At 44.1% G+C, this 18,752-nt stretch overlaps 1 protein-coding gene across 2 annotated transcripts in view; it reads left to right on the forward strand.

Moving 5' to 3' along the window:
* CASTOR1 (cytosolic arginine sensor for mTORC1 subunit 1) overlaps positions 1-18,752 on the forward strand; it is a 163,761-nt gene that overhangs the window by 35,132 nt on the left and 109,877 nt on the right. The gene's annotated exons all lie outside the window — the stretch shown is intronic.

Here is an 18,752-nt window from a genome sequence, read left to right on the forward strand (position 1 = left end):
TTTCAAACAATTTACCTGCTGTAAACTTTCCAGCATGTTGTTAGCATTAATTGACCTTGGTATTTAAATGCTTCCAGCTGCCAAGGGTTCCTTATCTCACGGGACCACCATTTACAGGAGGGGAGGGGGGGGGGGGCGGGTTGTGTGTCTGTCTGTCTCTTTGTTTGTTTGTCTGTCTGTTCGTCCTTCCTTCCCGTTGGTTTTGTTAGCCGCTGACTAGCAACATTTAAATAATCGTAGGCATGTGTAAAGAAAGGGGAGCAGCATTTTACGCTTTTTATTTTGCTTTTTGCAAAAATATAATTTTAATAGTATCTTTCAAGTGCAACCTCGTTTTCTTTAAGGAATTCTGGTGCTGAAGAAGATATAGCCATATTATTTTCAAAAGGACCGCAGTTTTTGGCTCTGTTGCTGCATTAGTACCAGGTGAGGGATGGAGGGGTTAGGGCTAGAGATTAATCATGGATATGTAGCAGAAAAAAAATATCTGTACTCATATTTAAAAAAATTAAATAAATTTGTATTCCCTGTTAACAGTTTTGTGTGCAGCTGGTACATTTTTTCCAGACGCAGGAGTAGTGCAGACATTAATGTAGAGTGTATCTTACACAGTAATTATATATATTTTTTTAACAAAACGCTGTACTGGACGTGACCTTTTTAAAATCACTTATGCTTGTTTCTTTTAGTAACTACAGGTAGTTACAGTCTGCGGCGTGCATTTTTCTATGCCTTGTCCATTGTACAATTCTTTTTTGTGCTGCAGTTACAGATGAGCACCTTCTGGTTTGAGAGGCACCGAGCCACTTGCAGTGATAGTGTCTTAACCTTCTGAAGTAATGCTACCTCCCTTGGAGTTTTACCCATACCTGGACCTATGGGCAAAACCTGGAGAAACAAAAGCTAGTTTTACCTGAAGCAGATGTTGTTAACTGCTGTAATGAACCTGAATCACCGACACTGAATTGCCAGACTTTGCGTATAGCATTCACGCTTAAGCCTGTTTGGGCTGGTAATACTGTCCTATAGGGGATCTTTTATGCTCTCTTCTGATTGGCTCTGATCTTCTCAAGATCCGAACCCTCTAGTCACTCGGGAGTGCTCAGACTGCCATTGTACATTGGACAAATTAAATGTATACTGTTATCTTTAACCTATTCCGTTATTTAGAACCCTTCGCGGAAATTCATCTTCATATATTTACCCATGACGCCTTGAAAAACCTTGCTTCAAGAACATAAAGAGTGTTGCCTGATGAATTTGTGACATATCCCAATTTCCTGTTGAATTTAAAATAATTAAAAAAAAAATTCACAGACTAGTTTAAATAGGAGTAGCACAAGACTGAACATTGAGGGGACGTGGCCGAGATGGGGACTGGAACAAACGCGGAGGGAAAGAACTCCATCTCAAGCCTGCAGGCACCATCCTGTGAGCTCCCTCCCTGCGCCGCAGGTGATCCAGGTGTAGCGCTGACCCACCTGGATCAGCCCTTCGCTTACCGACCAGAGGTCGGGACGTTTTGTCATGCGACGCAGGCTGGGAGGAGACAGCGGCCTACAAGCGCGGCTCGCTGGATTCTTCAGAGCCGTATTGCAACAGCATCAGGTTCCACGCTGCAACCATTTCTCCTGTGGACTGCACAACAGTCAGGGAAGCCATGAGTCCTTTGATCGGGGAAACACGCACTGTGAGCTATACGTGTGTGCTGAGGCGGGACACAACCTTCCCCTTACACTGCTTGCTGCGTCCTGCTCCCGGATAGACTTTAAGGCCATAAGGGTGATGGGTGAAGGCTGCCTGGCATACATTCCCCCAACGCCCCCATAGACAGTCGCTAGAGGGGCGGTCCAGACCTAAGCATCATCGATCGTTCATTACTCAGAGGGCCATAAACTGGATTCCCTGGTGTGATGGGCCATGTCCACTCAGCCCTTGGCCTCCAGTGGGTGCTGGCTCTAGGCACCGTCTTGAGGACTGGAGTCTCTAAGAATTAAGGCGGTTGCACAGTGGATGGGAGTTGGCTGAGGACTGAAAGGAGGAAGCGGTGGAGAGGCTCTGTGACAAGGGCTCTCCCAAATTCTCCTGACCCCCAACCCCTGTTTTCTGAACAGTTAGGACCCCCACAGCACTTGAGGTGGCTTGGATCTTCGGCCCTCTGAAAGGTCGACTTAATGTGGTGTGGTTAAATACTGTTCTATTGGACCTAGTCTTGACTTGAAATAACTTTTATTTCGGCCACTAGGAGCATAAAAGTATAATACGTACATAATTTAGATAAGCATAGAACAAAATATTAAAAGTCTGCACGTGTATTGCAGCTTTACATAAAAACTTCCTGATTAGAGAGTATACAATTATCATTATACAAAGGTAAATACAATTTCGTATTTAAAAGTAAGTAAATGATTGCTAACAGAAGATACGAATGTTCTACGCAAAATTCACATGGCACCTAAATATTTGGCAAGCCGTATAGCATATGTTGAGGAACAATTGGACCTCCGCATACGAAGAGCCAATAAATGGCTTTTGTGACTTATTCGCCTGCAAATAGGAGCCAGCCAGAGCTTGCGCAGATGGACATAAGCAGGACAAGCGAAGAGGACATGCAGGACACTCTCGGCCTGAGACTGACCAGCAGGACTAGTATCAGTAGCCTCACCCAACCAGTTCTATGTGAAAGCTCTTAACGGCAAGGCACCCACTCTAAATTGGAAATATAATTTCCTATCACAAGACACGGTCACATGGTCCCAATAAGACTCATAGCTGTCCTGGGCTTGATGTCTAGGAATGTTTGTGTTAAGGCAGGCAAATCTGTTCTTGTGGCTAATTTTGCCTTGACCGCTGTCGAATATAGTTTTTTTAAGGTACTTTTAGAAGGGGAGGATATAGTGACTACTTGGGTTCAAAGTTCAGGGGCCTCAATAAATTCTAGTGTCAGTTTGATGTGTTTAAGCCAGGGGAAAGATACTGAGTGGCCAGCTGCAATGACATCCTGGAGGGCTGTGGTATAGTTCTGGAGTTCTAGAGTGGACCATAACCTTCTCCAATACAACAATGGATGAAGTCTGGTTTTGTCTGAAGGTTTCGTAAGGCTACGTCCCTAAAAAGAGGGGTCCAGGGCGTGCTAGGAGGAAGAGAAGCCAAATTCTGTAGGAATTTGTTTTCAGCAGTAGTTAGTGTTGCCAGATTAGAATGGAACCACAATTCACCCCCATATAAGGCTGGCCCTAAAGCCCTAGCTTTGAATATTTGGATAGCGGGCCGAATAAATTTAGAAAGAGAGGCTTTGTATTCTTTGTGAATTGCTGTCGTTATTTGCCTAAATTTCAGAGCCGCTTTGCTAAGATGCGTTTTCTATGCCATATTACTGCTAAAAATGACACCCAAATAAGTTAAGCTAGTCAGGGCCTCCTGTTGTGTGCTGGACCTTACTTTCAGTCCCAATCACCAAATGCAGCACTGAGAGGGGAGGCAAGCCATACCTGCTCAGATTATGGGGGGCCTCCCCTCTGGTCGCACAGGCGCAAAGTGACCACTTTGACCACTTTGATCAATTGCTTCATTCCATCAAAGATGTGAAAAACTCTCTGGAGCCCAACTTGCATTGGTGATTGACATAGGCCTTCTGTGGACCGATCAAACCAACTGTAGGGATAACTTGGAAGAGCACAAAACTACGCTTGTGGAGATACACCCCGTGGTGCTGGAGATGCAATCTCATGTAAAAGCTCTGCAGGCAGAGGTTTCCCACCTACGTGATAGAGCGTAGGACACAGAAGGTAGTTTGCACTGGAATATTATCTGATTGGTGTGTCTCCTGGAAGGGGTGGAAGCCCTAATACAGAACTCTTTTTAGAGGACCGGCTCCTTCATACAGAAGTGGGTGGCAAGAGATCCACTTTCTTTTCTGTGGAAAGGGCCCATAGGGTCCCAGGCCGGGCCCCTCTGCCTGGCTCCCCACCCAGGCCAGTTGTGGTCCACCTTTTTATTTGCAGAGACCATATCATGCAGGTCGCAAGAACCAAAGGCCCCTGGAGACTGGGCAATCGGCTGGTGAACATCTACCCAGACTACATTGCAGAAGTGCAGATACTTAGGGGGGGTCCTTTATGCTGGTCAAGCAGTCACTATAGCAACTGGGGCTAGAGTATTCCTTCATGTTTTGGCCAAACTACTTAGTGGATGCTGGAACAATACCCTTCTTCACAACACCGGAAGCTAACTGGGAATGGCTAGAGATGAAAGGAGTATCGACACCGCCTTGCACTACGTGCCAAACTGGAGGCTGGAACTCATCGCACTCGAGAGGCCAACTGCACAGACTGCACGGGGGCAAGCCCACTAGTGAGCAGGCAGCATATGAACGCGTTCTGGCCGTTGCGGAGCTGGAGTCTGGGAAACAGCTTGTCTCAGTCGTCCGCCAGCCCTGTCTCTGTTTCACCTGAGTGGTTGCTGGTATTCTCCCTAGAGAACATCCAGGTAGAACTGCGAACTGGTCCTAAACTTACACCGATGACATCCTTCCAAGTGATATGAGGCCCTGGGCCGGCGCCTCTGACTTTTGTAATCTCCTCATCAAAGTATTGGGTTGGGGGCTGTGGGATTCTCCCTGCTACATAGGGAGGAGGTCTTCTGTAATAACTGCGTGCAGGCTTGGTTCAGTCACCCGACCACCCGCCTATTTACTATTGCATGAATCCCCACCCCCTGTTCCAGACGGAACAAACTGGTTACTGGTTGTGGTTTCTATATGGCTGTGGAATAGTTATTGTACCGACCAGGGAAGGGAAGTTGGGGTCTTAGTTATGAGTTTACACACCAAGGAACTACGGTATCATAACACTGTCGCTATAAGGGGAAGACTTTCACTGGGCTTCATAGGGGTTTGTCTATCAGGGAAGACTCTACTTGGAACATTGATACCTTATGACAGTGCGCTCACCTGAACAAATAACCACGTTCAATAATTTCACTTGGAATATATTCGAGAAATGGCCACCCCTGGGCGTCGCCATATGATCTAGTCCTATTTGCGATGTAAGCTGACGCGTATTGCTCTATTTCAAGAAACCCTCAGGACCGTCCCAGAACTTCTTAAACTGCTGGAGTGAGACGCCTTTAAGATCGTTATACAGGCTCTGTGCATCAAAACCTCCTATGGGTACAACACACTTTGCAGATGCAGCTCCTTGATCTTGAATATGCTATATAGGTGGCGGAGGTGCAGGTGGAGACAGGAACAGGGAGTGAAGAGATGGTCACTCCCCTGATGAAGGAACACAGGGAGGCGGGGCCAGAGTCATGCGACTGGACTGTGTGGAGTTTGTGGCCAGGCAACATGCGGAGGGGGACAGAGTGGCACAGGTATTGGCATGGCTCTTGAAGTCTGCTGTCCTTAGGCCCCACATAAACGCTATTAGAGCCCCAACAGGGGAAATCTTGAGCACCCAGACTGACATCAATAAGGCACATTTTGACTATCATACCACGCTTTATCAGGAGGAGCCAGGACAAGAGGGTGTCTCATTGCTGGAATATATGGACAACTTACCCATCGCACGACTTGATCCCTTACAGCGTCATACCCCGGACGAAGCGCTGACTGTGGAGGAGGTCTGCCTAGTAATTGAACAGATAGTACGCACTAAAACTCCTGGGATTGATGGATTCCCTGTAAAGTTTTACTCTACTTACAGAGCCACTCTTGCTCCAAAACTCCTCCGGGTGTACTAGCAGGGGGAAGTATGAGGGCGCACTCCCTCTGTCTATGTGAAAGGCGATAATAGTCCTGCCCAAACCGGGAAGGAACCCATTGAAAGTCAGCTCATACAACCCTCTGTACCTTCTGTTTACGGACTATAAGATCCTCGGGAAGGTCATTGTCAATAGACTTCTGTTATACCTCGCCACTCCGGTTCACCATGACCAGAAAGGTTTTATCCCAGGGAGAAAAACGTTCTTAAACCTAAGACGTATCTTTCGACTCATAGAAGAAACCCGACAGGCGTCCCCATGGTACACCGCATTTTCTCTCGACATTGAGAAGGCATTTGACACCCTAGGTGACCCTACTTGATGGAAGTGTTGAAGAGAACGGGGATTGCCACTAAGATATGCTGGATAGCCCTGCTTTACACCACTCCAGGCAGAGAGCTCTCAGCCTGTTTAGAATATACAGGGATGCTAGATGGGGCTGTCGTTTTTCACCGACCATTTTCGCACTGGCTCTGTAGCCACTTTCGGGTTTATTCTGCCTACAGGGCCCACAGTGGGTATCCCAAGGGGGTCAGACTAGGGGAGTGGTCTTCCTATATGTGGATGACGTGTTGGTGTAACTCTGGGATGTCAATAAATCAATCCGTAGATTTGTAGAGCACTACTTGCCACCCGACAGGGTATACAGACGCTGGTGCAGGGTCTAGTTGATTAGCTGACTAGCTGGGTCTTTGGGGACTTTTGCAACTCTGGAAGAGATGGGGAGGTCCATAGATAAAAAGGTAGCTTGTTCCATGTCTTTGATGCAAGGTAGAAGACTGGGGTGACCTCCGCATCTGCTACGTCTGATGTGGTAGGTGAGGGTTAGAGAAAGGGACACAGAGTGGAGGTGTCTGGTGGGCTGATGGAAATTCAGGCAGTGGTTCAAGTAGGTGGGTTCTCAGTTGTGTAGGGCCTTGTATGCATGGGTCAGGAACTTGAACTGGCATCTCTTCTGTACAGGGAGCCAGTGGAGTTCCCTGAGATACAAGGTGATGTGGGTTCGTCTAGGGAGTGCCAGGTTGAGTCTGTCTGTGGTGTTCTTTAGTCGTCGTCGGAGGTGAGCTGCAATCCCTCCGTAGAGAGCTTTGCCATAATCCTGTTGTCTGGAGAGGAGGGCCTGGATGATGGTACGTCTTGAGCTTTGGGGTAGCCATTTAAATATCTAATGAAGCATGCAGAGTATGAAGAAGCAGGAGGAGACGGAGTTGACCTGAGTCGTCCTGGTTAGCTTGTTGTCCAGAATGATACCTAGGTTCCTAGCGTGGTCATTAAGGGTAGGAGTAGGTACCATTTCTGAGGGCCAGCCGGATGGGTCCCATGGGGAGCTTTTGTTTCCAAAAATCAGTACCTCTGTCCCGTCCGTGTTGAGCTTCAGGCAGTTGTCCTTCATTCATTTGACGACATCTGTCATGCAGTTGCAGAAGTTGGTGTTGGTGGTGTCTTCGGAGAGGATGAATTTTGTGTTGTCTGGGTGGGATATGATGTTGGGTCTGTGGGTTTTGGCGATGTTGGACAGAGGTGTTATATATCTATTGAAGAGGGTGGAGCAGAGCGATGATCCTTGGGGTACTCTTGGTTTCGGAGGAGAAGGTGGATATTTTGTCTTTTTCCGGTGAGAAACAGGCGTTCCACCTGAGAGCGGCTCCTTTGATGCCTGTGTTGTGCAGCCTTGTGATAAGTGTGTGGTGGGAACCCATATCGAAAGCTGCCAAGAGGTCTAGGAGGATCAGAGCCGCAGACTCTTCTCGGTCGAGTAAGGCTTGGATGCCATTGGTAGCTGCAATGAGAGCTGTCTGCGTAATGTGGCTGCTTCGAAATCTAGATTGGTAGGAGTCTAGTAGGAGGTTCCGTTTCAAGCGTGAGAGTGGTTGTTGGCTGATGGCTTTTTCTAATACTTTGGCCGGGAATGAGAGCAGGGAGATCGGTAGGTAGTTGTTGAGTTCACTGGGGTCTACCGATGGTTTCATAATAGGGCATTGAGTTCTGCTTGTTTCCAGTCCTCGTGGAAGGTGGCCATGGCAATTGAGGTGTTGAACAAGATGATGAGTATGTCGGTGAATATAGACCTCCTCCGGGTAATGGATACATAGGAGGACTTCGGTAAGGCCTCAGGCCTAAAATTCAACTGGGCAAACTCCTGCCTGTTCCCCATGCACTGCCTTTTTCATGCAGAGCGCGACATGTTGCCCAATCTGGCGGTGGAGTGGCGCCTTGACACCTTCCAGTACCTGGAAGTAAACATCTATCACAATGATGACAACCACATATAGGTAAATCTGGGTTCTGTGGTGGCCGGTGTCTGCAGCTCACTGGCTTTTTGGAACTCCATGCCGCTCGCACCAATGGGCAGGGTGGCTCTATGCTCGGTGGCCGAGCAACACAACATCAGAGCATGGAGAGAAGCCGGTCTCATGGTGCTTGGTGACTTCTACATGCCCAAAATGTTACTATCATTTTAGGAAATTATCGATCAGTATGGCCTGCAAGAGGGCCAGTTTCTATCGCACAATGCCTTCTCTTCCATAAAGAGTGCGCTGTGGGGGCCAAATCAAACAGAGCCCAACCCCTTTCTGCCACTACATGCGCTTCTCACCCGCAGCCATAATAGGCGTGCAGTTGCAGCTCTGTTGATAGACACCCATGTTTCGAATTTCCCTACCCTGAAAATGGATGGGCTATTTCACAGGGTCTAGACTCTAGAGATACACAGTGGGGCACTGCACTTGGGAAGGTGCGTAGGGTTTCCAGGAATCCTCGCCTGAAATACACTCCGTTTTAATTACTTGCACTGATCATACCTTACTTCTGTACGCATTCATCGAATGTTTCCAATGGTGCCTCCCACGTGCCTCTGTTTCCCATATCTGGAGGCAGATTTCCATAACATGGTATGGACCGGCCACATCATTGGCTGTTTCTGGGAAGAGGTGTCGTCAACCCTTCCTGAAATTACCAGCTGGACATTACTGGTTGACCCTTGCGGTGCCTCCTGGGAATCACAGCTTGCACACGCAAAAACGAGTATGCTACAAAGTTAATTGACTTGGCATATGTCCTAGCAAAAAGCCATATTGCCTTGACGTGGAAATCCTTGGAGGCTCCTCCATTAGCGACTCTGGCTACAGGATCTTCTCAAATGGGCAAAAGCGGAGGTCGCAGCCTGGCACGCACAGATATCGCACCAGAGGGAGGCACCACAATTAGACGCATGGGACTCGTATCTGTCACCAGACCTCCATAAAAACGTTTGCACCCCCCAACCTCAAGGGACTGTCTCGCTGGAGCTTACGATAATCCCAATGTGTCAGGTGTATAGAAGACGTTACATGCCCCATAGTTCCTCGCAGATAGGTCAACATGACCTCCCCACATCCTTTTATGGACACACTGATTTTTGGGGGGATTTTTTTGAGCTGCCTTTAACTAGGGACGTGAACATTTTCATGACATTGTTGGGTTTTTATGTTGTGCAATAAACATGGTCCATGCCTGCAAGACAAGCCAAAACAAATGTGCCCAGACTTGTTACCAGTGGTTCAGATTGTATCCACCATCATCACCTGTCCTTTTTGCTGACCATGAAAGCATGATTTTTTTTCTTGACTAGATCTGCGGTCATTTCTACTCACTGCCTAGGATAACCTCTATGCCTACCCGTAGATACTGAGGGAAGGTGGAGAGCATGTCCCCAAAACTGTTGCATGAAGTGACATTTTTTTTTCATTTTCATATTACACTTGCCATGTGATGTTTGAACTAGCCATGCAGTAAAAATAAATGTATTTTAAAGTACCTCCTGGCGTACATTATAAAGATCCAACGATTTCTGTGATGTTATTGAGGAAATAGACTTTTTGGGGGGAGGGGGGGGGGGGGTAGAGTTTTAAATAGCGCAAATTAGACCCGAAGGTTTCAGAAGAGCGTGTGTATGTGTGTGTGTGTGTGTATATATATATATATATATTCACTGAAAAAACCATAGGTTTCACACATGTTATAGTTAGCTGTACATTTCACTCGTAAAAAACCAATGAAATTCCCCCGTTATAGTTAGTGCAGGCAACTATAACTCACGCGACCGCAATCCTCTGCTGATGCTAATACTGTATTTAGACACTTATTTGCCCATGTCTTCTTCCATTAAATTTTAGCTATACATATATTACAAATATTTTTTTTTCATAAAGACACATATGTCATCAGCAGAAGATTGCGGTCGCGTGAGTTATAGTTGCCTGCACTAACTATAACGGGGGAATTTCATTGGTTTTTTACGAGTGAAATGTACAGCTAACTATAACATGTGTGAAACCTATGGTTTTTTCAGTGAATTTGCAAGGTTTTTTAAATGCTAATTCCTAACTATAACGTGTGTGAAACCTATGGTTTTTTCAGTGAATTTGTACGTTTTTTTAAATGCTAAGTTACTTTACGCCATTCGTGGCGTGCGCGCCCAGTTAACGCAGTTCGTTCCGTGCGCGCACGGTGCGCTTCGCGCACCGTGCGAGCACAGTGAGCGCGCGGTGCGCTTCGCGCACCGCGCGCCCACTTTACGCAGTTAGTGCCGTGCACGCACGGTGGTCACGCGGTGCGCTGCGCGCACCGCGTGCCCACGTTATGCGGGATGGGCCATGTACGCACGATGCGCTTCGCGCACCGTGCGCACATGGGGGACATATTATGCGCATCGTTGTGAAATGTATTCTTTATTATTTTCATATGTTTGATATGCCATGCAAAAAAAGATGCCCTTCGGGCACCATTTCCACACGGGGTGGGGAGACTGTGGATAATTTTTTTTACAAAATTTTTTTTTACCGTACGCGTACGGTAAGCGTAATCGGCGATTTTTCGAAAAAAAAAAAATACTTTTTTTTTTGGCCTTGGGGGTTGTTTGGGGACCCGTATATCACTGCTGGGTGGTTATGATCTCAATATACTGCCCCTTTAGACATTTTTTGGCTTCATTTTTGCTGCCCCACTCAGAGTGCGAGAGAGAAAATGGCGGCCGCCGCTTCCTGGTTTCGGCCGATTCGAATGTTTACTAAGATCTAAGAGCCCATCAGAATCGCGCTCGCGCACGTCACCGTACGCGTACGGTAAGCGCACCGTAAGCGCACCGTAAGCTGGCTCAGATATATATATTGATTTAAAGGCTATTTTCTCAGAATCTACTGAACAGATTTACACCAAACCTACAAAAGGCACTTCCTTGACCTGAGGACTACCTCTCTGCCAAATTTCATTTAATTCTGTTCAGCCGTTCGGGCTGTAGCTCTGTCTAAAGGTCCTATGGAAAAATGCATGGGAAAAACGTGTTTTGGGACCCCCCTTTTATCTCAGCCCCCGCTTGACGAATCCCCCCGAGACTTTCAGGGTAGGAGCGGAGCTCAACGCCCCACCTATTTTGAAAATTTCGCGAGGATTCGTCGACCGGCGCCAAAGTTATTCAAAATAGAATGTTGCGGATTTCCTATGGTAAGAGGGTCCTAACTATAACTATCTACTGGCGACCGCCAGTAGATAATATATATATATATATATATATATATAAGATTACGAACAAGGAAGAATACACACTTTCGCACGCAGATTCGACGGGCCAAGAAAAGCGCTTAAGAGTTCTGTCCCTCAAGATCAGGAAATCCGAGACACCTCTGAATCGAATGTGAGTACCGATGCAGAACAATCTGGGGATGATGCCAGCGAAATCCTCTTGCCTTCTTCAACACAAAGCCGTTTTTTAGAGGAGTTTCACCCAATGCGCTACTCACGACAATGAGGGGGACGCGGCAGATTCCAAACGTCAAGGAGAAGAAATGCCGCCGGAAACCAAGATGGTGTGTCCACACAAAGCCAAAATCAAGGTATCGCTTGGCAAACCCGCAGCAAGAGAGGATCCCAAAAGTAGGAAGCTCTGATGACCTTACTATTGTAAATTTGACTCCAAACAAATTAACAGAGGATCAACAATCCGTTCTCAAAAAAGGCTTAACTTTCTGTCCAGCGAAAAGATGCGAATACACTCAAACTCGGATTGACTTGTATCTTTTTTCCAGAAAGTTAAAATTGATGACATTTTTCAAACTAAAAGGTGTTCAGGATAATATTAGTCATGCTTCCAAACAGATCTCTGCACCGGACTCAGCGACAACTCTTACAGGGGAAGATCTTGAAACACTACGTATCCTATCTAGTCAAGAGATAACGGGATCTGACGTTGCTCAAGATGTTTCCTGTATTCAAAGTTTTGGAGTCGAACAAATTGCTCCAAGAACTACTTTCAAACAAACATCAACCTTTGTACCAATGTCTACTTATGACTCTATAGACATTTTTGAGGAATCAGTGAAGAAAGATCTTATGAAACTGAGACTCTCAGAATCTGTGAATCTACAAAATAATCTTACCTTGAGACAAAGGACTGCCCTTTCAGAACTAATGGATGATCCAAATCTAATTTGTAAACCATCCGACAAGGGAGGGAATGTGGTGTTAATGACAAAGTTTTATGTAGAGGAGGCAATGAGATTACTCTCAGATAGGTCATGTTACTCTCCAATTGCTAAATTTGAGTATACTGCAAGTATTGATGAATATCACATATTGATTCAAAAATGGTTTGATCGTCATATGCTCAACTTTGATGAATTTAAATATTTAACATGCCCATACCCTACTACAGCTACTTTCTATCACTTGCCTAAAATACATAAAAACTCAGACAGACCACCAGGCCGCCCTATCGTATCATCTATTGGGTCACTGACAGAACACATGTCTCAATATATTGATTTTTTCATGAGAGAATTTGTACTAACATTATCTTCGTATATTAAAGATACGACACACTTTATCAGCAACATTACTGATACACCTTGGGAATCTGACATGCTCATGATTGTTCTTGACATCACAAGCCTCTACACTATCATCAAACATGAGCATGGCGTCCAGGCAGTAGAATACTTTTTGAAGGAGAGATCTCTACAATTTGCTGAGCACAATGCTATGCTCATTGAATTTATCATGTTTTGCCTTAATAATAATATCTTCCTGTTTGATAAACAACACTACCGACAGATTCAAGGAACAGCCATGGGCACCTGCTTCACCCCCAGCTACGCAAATTTATTCGTGGCTGGTGGGAGAGGCAGGTGGCCTGGGCTGATATATATGAAAATTGGACTAAAAATGTCATCTTATGGTATAGGTATATAGACGATTTGTTTATCCTGTGGAAGGGACCTAAGGGTGAAGCTGAAAAATACATTGCAGCATTAAACACTAATACCCTGAATCTTCATCTAACTGGACAATTTAGCACGCAGCAAGTCCCTTTTTTGGATCTTAAAGTTTTTGTCCAAGATGGGAGAATCTGCACAACCCTCTTCAGAAAAGAGACTGCAGGGAACTCCGTATTGGAAGCGCACAGTAGCCACCAAAAATCCTTAAAAAATAGTATCCCCTACGGTGAATTATTGCGCTTAAAAAGAAATTGTTCCCGTGAGGTTGACTTCCAATATGAAGCATCTACTGCTATTGAAAGATTCAGATTACGCGGTTATTGCCCTAACCTACTTACTAAAACTTTAAGTAAGGTTAATAAAATTTCTAGGCAATCTCTACTGGATACTAACCGTGTAAGTGTTAAATAAAGCAGAACTAGATACCTGTAGGTTTATCACAACCTTCTCTAATGAGACGAATAGCTTGAGAAAGATTCTATGTCGGAACTGGCATATTTTGAAAACAGATGGAGTAATTGGTGACCTTTTACCATCTTACCCACAAATAACTTTCAGGAGGTGTAGATCTTTAAAAGACAAATTGGTGCAAAGTCACTATGAACCCATTCCCTTTGTCCAACGTATCAGTAAAGTTACTGGCTTCTTTCCTTGTCTGAAATGCAAGGCGTGTAGGCATAGTAAAAAGGTATCATCGTACAATGTTCCTGGAACGAAGAAACCCAGACTAATTAACAAACTGTTAACTTGCAACACGCCATTTTACGTTTACTGCCTTACATGTCCCTGCCCCAAGCAATATATCGGCAGCACGATCCACCCCACAAAAAAACGTATCCTAGAGCATGCAAGAGCTATTGAAAAACAAGATTCTTCATATCCTGTGGCGAGACATTTCGCCCAATACCATAACAGTGACAGAAATTTACTGTCATTTTTCTGTTTGGACGACGTCCAAGTCAGTGACCGTATGGGAAATCGGGAACTTAGACTGAGAAGATTAGAATCCCGTTTTATCATTGATCTTCAAACCAATACACCCTTTGGTCTTAATACAGAGGAAGAACTGTCATGTCATCTAGGACAGCGTTGAGATATTCTGGATATCTGGGGACTTAGGCACCACTGTGATCTTTGCCACATTGTGATGAATAGGCTAATTTCTATTGTTGTTATTATTTATTGCTATTATGACTCTTATGTTTGAAATCACCCATATAGGGCTTTAACTGAATGTAGTTTCTAATATTTATTAGAGATAACTTTAATTAAGTTAATGTTGCCTGCCCATACAGGGCTCAATTTTGTTCTAATTGCTTCAGAAATCATTGCTGGTTGACTTGGCTCATATAGAGCAAGAATCTCTCTAACAATGTCCGCCTGTCGATAAATTCAATTTTTTATTATCTTTTCACTTTTATTTGCATTGATGAATCTTACAAAATAATGTAAAAAACAAATGGACTGCACTAAATACAAAATGTATTATATATATTTTTTCTCTATGTTAGCACAGTCCGAGACATAATGTGAAGTCTTTTTACTCTGTTTATGACTTAGTGAACCGGAACTAGAATTCATGAACCGGATATAGTATTGCTCGAACAAGCTGCACTTTGTAACTCAGTCGAAAAAGGCGCGAACGCCGAAACACGTCCTGGTGTTACTGCTGCTATCTCGAAAATGGAATAAAATAATTGCATCGAGAAACCTTGCTGTGTGCGGCCCCCTTCATTCGTTGAGTGGAGTTTTTTGGAGCTAAATAAATAAATATATATATATATATATATATATATATATATATATATATATATATATAATGTTTACCACTTTGATAATAAAAACAAAATAATCTTTTATATAAAAAAAAAAGGGATACTATCTTTGTGGGACAGTTTTGATTAACAAATTTATGATGTGAATATATTATAAGGGGTTTAGTGTTGTAGATTTGGTTGTTTTTTTCCCTGGTTTTCCCCTTAATATTCGCTCCACAGGGGCCCTCTTGTGTATACTGTGTTCAGAAGAGCGCTTTACGTGAGCACCAGTTGCATTACAGACGGACGCATTCATTCTTGTTAGTCTTAAGGTCGAATTCCTCGGTAAAATCATGGATTCCGCGCTCACCTGTAGTGTTCTGTTTCCACACAGCTGAGGGTATTTTATTGTACTTGGTCCTACCATCACCATTCACATAAGCCGATTAAATCCTTGATGTTTTGTTCCTTCATATGAAAGAGATAATATGGTTTTAGACATAAATAATAAAAGAGGAGTCGGTAGTGCAAAACTAAGCACCAACAGTTTGTAATTTGTTGCAAAAACATATCTGGATCAGTTTGATGTAAAATCAGATTTAAAAAATGTGTAGCCCAGGATGAATATTCGCTTGCAGAGAGATTGTTTCTTTTTATGTAATTAATTGTGGGCAAAAAGCTCTTCTTTCTTCTGATAATTGTTTATTTTGGCACAACAGCTCAAAAAGACGAAAAGCCGTTTTCATTGCATGAAAAACAGCTTCATAGATGCTCTGTTATCTGCCTTTAACCTTGGCCGCTTACCGCAGACTTAATGACCTTATAATTCAACTCTTCCTATCCTTATAACCAGGGTTTTAACTGGGATAAAAAAAACTGTGGGGTCTCTCAAAGGGGCGTTGCCAATTTAATTAAGGGTGCGGCTTATAACATGTAAGATACAAATCTGTGTTTAGCATAGGCTGCCATCTGACTTGTATTTTGCGGTTTCTGTCATTGCATCCAGATATATGATACAACAAGTAACATCATAACTACAGCAAGTCAGGACTATGGGCTTTGCCAATGGTTGTTAGTTGCATACGATAAATAAGCAGCAACTATGGCATGTATATAATATTGAAAAAGCTTCCACTTAAAGCCCTGGTGACACCACGACAATATTGCTGCTCCTGAGTTTCAAAAAGAGAAGGGAAATGCAGAGAGAAAATGACTCTCCTTAAAGGATTTTCTTTCCCTACACCGCTCACCTGGCATGACGTCATACCGCGACTTCTCCACTAGTGAGAAGTGAGCAGTGTGAGCACACGCACATCGACGTGCCTGCTGTCACTGCAGTCAGGAAAAAAACGGACCGCCTGTGCCAGGGCACAAAACAGAGCCCGATAGAGACCCGTTTTGATACCTCCTTTAAAAAAACTGCCGGTGCTGAGCTCCGGTGAGACCCGGCCCACTTAAAGCCCTGCTTATACAGTTGTTCAAATAAGTCCCGACTCTCTGTAATTGAAATGAGAGACAGTTTTTTTATCCTTTTGATTGCAGGCTTCCATGTGTTACAAAACAATGCATTGTTGGGAGATTACAATCACTCGCATGATACGTTATAAAAAGACAAAGCTGTTATCTTATTTGCACTTTAAATATACACTGCAAAGGAGGACGCAAAACGAAATGTTATGGATTTACTTATTCATTTTGCTGTGCTTTGGTAAAATAAAAGATTATGGTTACAAAAGCGCTAATGCTTGAATTTGACTAAAATCTTTGATTAGCTAAAATGTCTTGCAAGCTCAAAACTTCAGAGGTACTGCAGTAATGAGGAAAACACGCAAAGTTAATAAAGTGAGGGGTTTGTTGGAATTTTCCCAAGCCTGATAAAATAATTTCTCAATAAATTGCAGTTTGCGTGAGTGTCTATGGGGACTTGTTAATTTTTTTCATTTACTGTAATAGCTAGTAGCATAGCTCTATTTATACATGTTCCTTTGTGACCTATAGCCGACGGGTTCAATTGGCCTTTCATCCTTTGCAAGTAGGTACATTGTCTAACAGTGATGCTATGAAATGACTATAATCTATGCTAGCAAGGCCTGAACTCAAAGAACATTTTACCTACCTTCAAAAAGATCCTTCTGTTGGACACTAACTGTAAACACAGGTTCCTGACCATTGTTATACCCCATGCCACAGACTGGATCCAGAGTCTTTTGTAGCCGTGCTCCCATGCTCTGCTAGGTGGTCTTGTGTGGCTCTTGTGTTTGCCTCCATTCCGCCACAAAGTGATGGAGCAAAGCTGCATAAATGCCTCAACCCTGTACGATGATAAGTTTCTTGTTTTTTCCATATACACACTCTGAGATGCAGAGTTTTAAAAATTTTTGCTAACCGTGTGCTAAGTACTTACTTGGTACTTTCTTATATGTTAAAAAGGGGTCGCTCCACGGAACGGGGTGGTGGGAGGGCACAGAGGAATCTATGATTAGCTAGAGTACCCATTAGAAAAAGAATTACTGAAGGTAAGCAGCTTGTTCTTCTTTTGAATACTTCTAACTGCATGTTCCTCGCCTTAGAACAGATACCAAAACAGTGTCGCCCCAGGATGGGAGGGTCTGTTGAGTGGACTCTGATCAAATGTTTTGCAGAACCAAGCAGGAGAGGTGTTCTTCCCGCCAGATCTGGCTGTCAAGGGAGTAGTGCTCCATGAACGTTTACACAGACATCCAAGTCGCAGTCGGACACTAATCATGCCAAAATATTAGCCTTGGCCCTGGTGGAAAGGGCTTTCAGATCTACCATGTGCTGCATCTTGGCCAGTGCGTAGCACAACCTAATGCAGAGGACTATCCACGTTGACGAGGTCCTTTTCTGCAGAGTGTACCCTGTCTTTGCTCCAGAAAAACAGGCAAAAAGTTGATAGTCTGCTGTACGGTCTTTCATATGATCCATGTAAAAGCATAAAACCGTTTTGGAGTCTAACAGTAGAGACTCTCCTCTTTCGAGGGGTGAGAAGGAGTAAAGAACAGCGGCAGAGTCGTTGATTGCCCAAAATTTAAATGAGTGACGATATTCAGTAAGAAGGCTGCATGGGTCCTCTGCCCCAAATTGGAACAAGCATTGGCATAGCCAATAGGTCTCGCCTTTGCGACCTTATAAGTGTTTAGCTATGCAGCATATTATCCTGGGTGCTGTACCACAAGAGATTGAAGAGCTATAGGAGAAAATCCAGTGAGCGAGAAAGAGTCAATTAATGGGGAGGGGAAGACGGAGGAAGAGAGAAAGGCAGAGGAAAACAGAAATGAAGAGAGAAAGTTTGTGGGAGAAGGAAAGTGTCAGGTGGGACTGATGAGATGCAAAGATGATAAGTGTCTTGAATGCTCAACCTAAATAACAGTCAAGTAGGAGTAAGTGACCCATTTATCTACAGACCGACACTGCATCACGGGTAAGATATACCTTTTGAGAGAGGAAAGAATTTCTGTTTAGAAAATTGCTATACTGTACTTAATTCAGTTTACAACAGACCGAATGCTCCACACCGTAGACAAATGGAGTGGACGGTGTTTCTTGTATGACAAAATGCTTAGTAACTGGACAGAACGGGGGCACGTGCTTTCAGAAGTACAGGATCGATTTTTGAGGTCTAATGAATATATATATATATTTTTTTAATTGTTCACTGTGGATGATCAAGTGGTTTCAACTCCCGTCAAGTAAGATCAGTAAAAGAGCACAGGGCGACATAGCCCCAGGAGACAGTCAAGGCAATTCAGAGCCTACCTGAAAGTAATATGTACACAAAGTGCAATATTTTATTTATGATATACAAAACTGTTACACAGTCGTACAAATGCCTTCCACCAACTTGAAAAGCAAAGGCATTAATTCCCCAAGGCATTTTGAAGCAGAATAAATATGTAATGCGCGTAAGTTTATTTGGACATACGAGCAAGCCTTAAAGTAAGAACCCCCTTTATGAAGACCT

Source organism: Triturus cristatus, chromosome 11, assembly GCF_964204655.1.
Source record: "Triturus cristatus chromosome 11, aTriCri1.1, whole genome shotgun sequence".
In the NCBI taxonomy this organism is placed as follows: domain Eukaryota; kingdom Metazoa; phylum Chordata; class Amphibia; order Caudata; family Salamandridae; genus Triturus; species Triturus cristatus.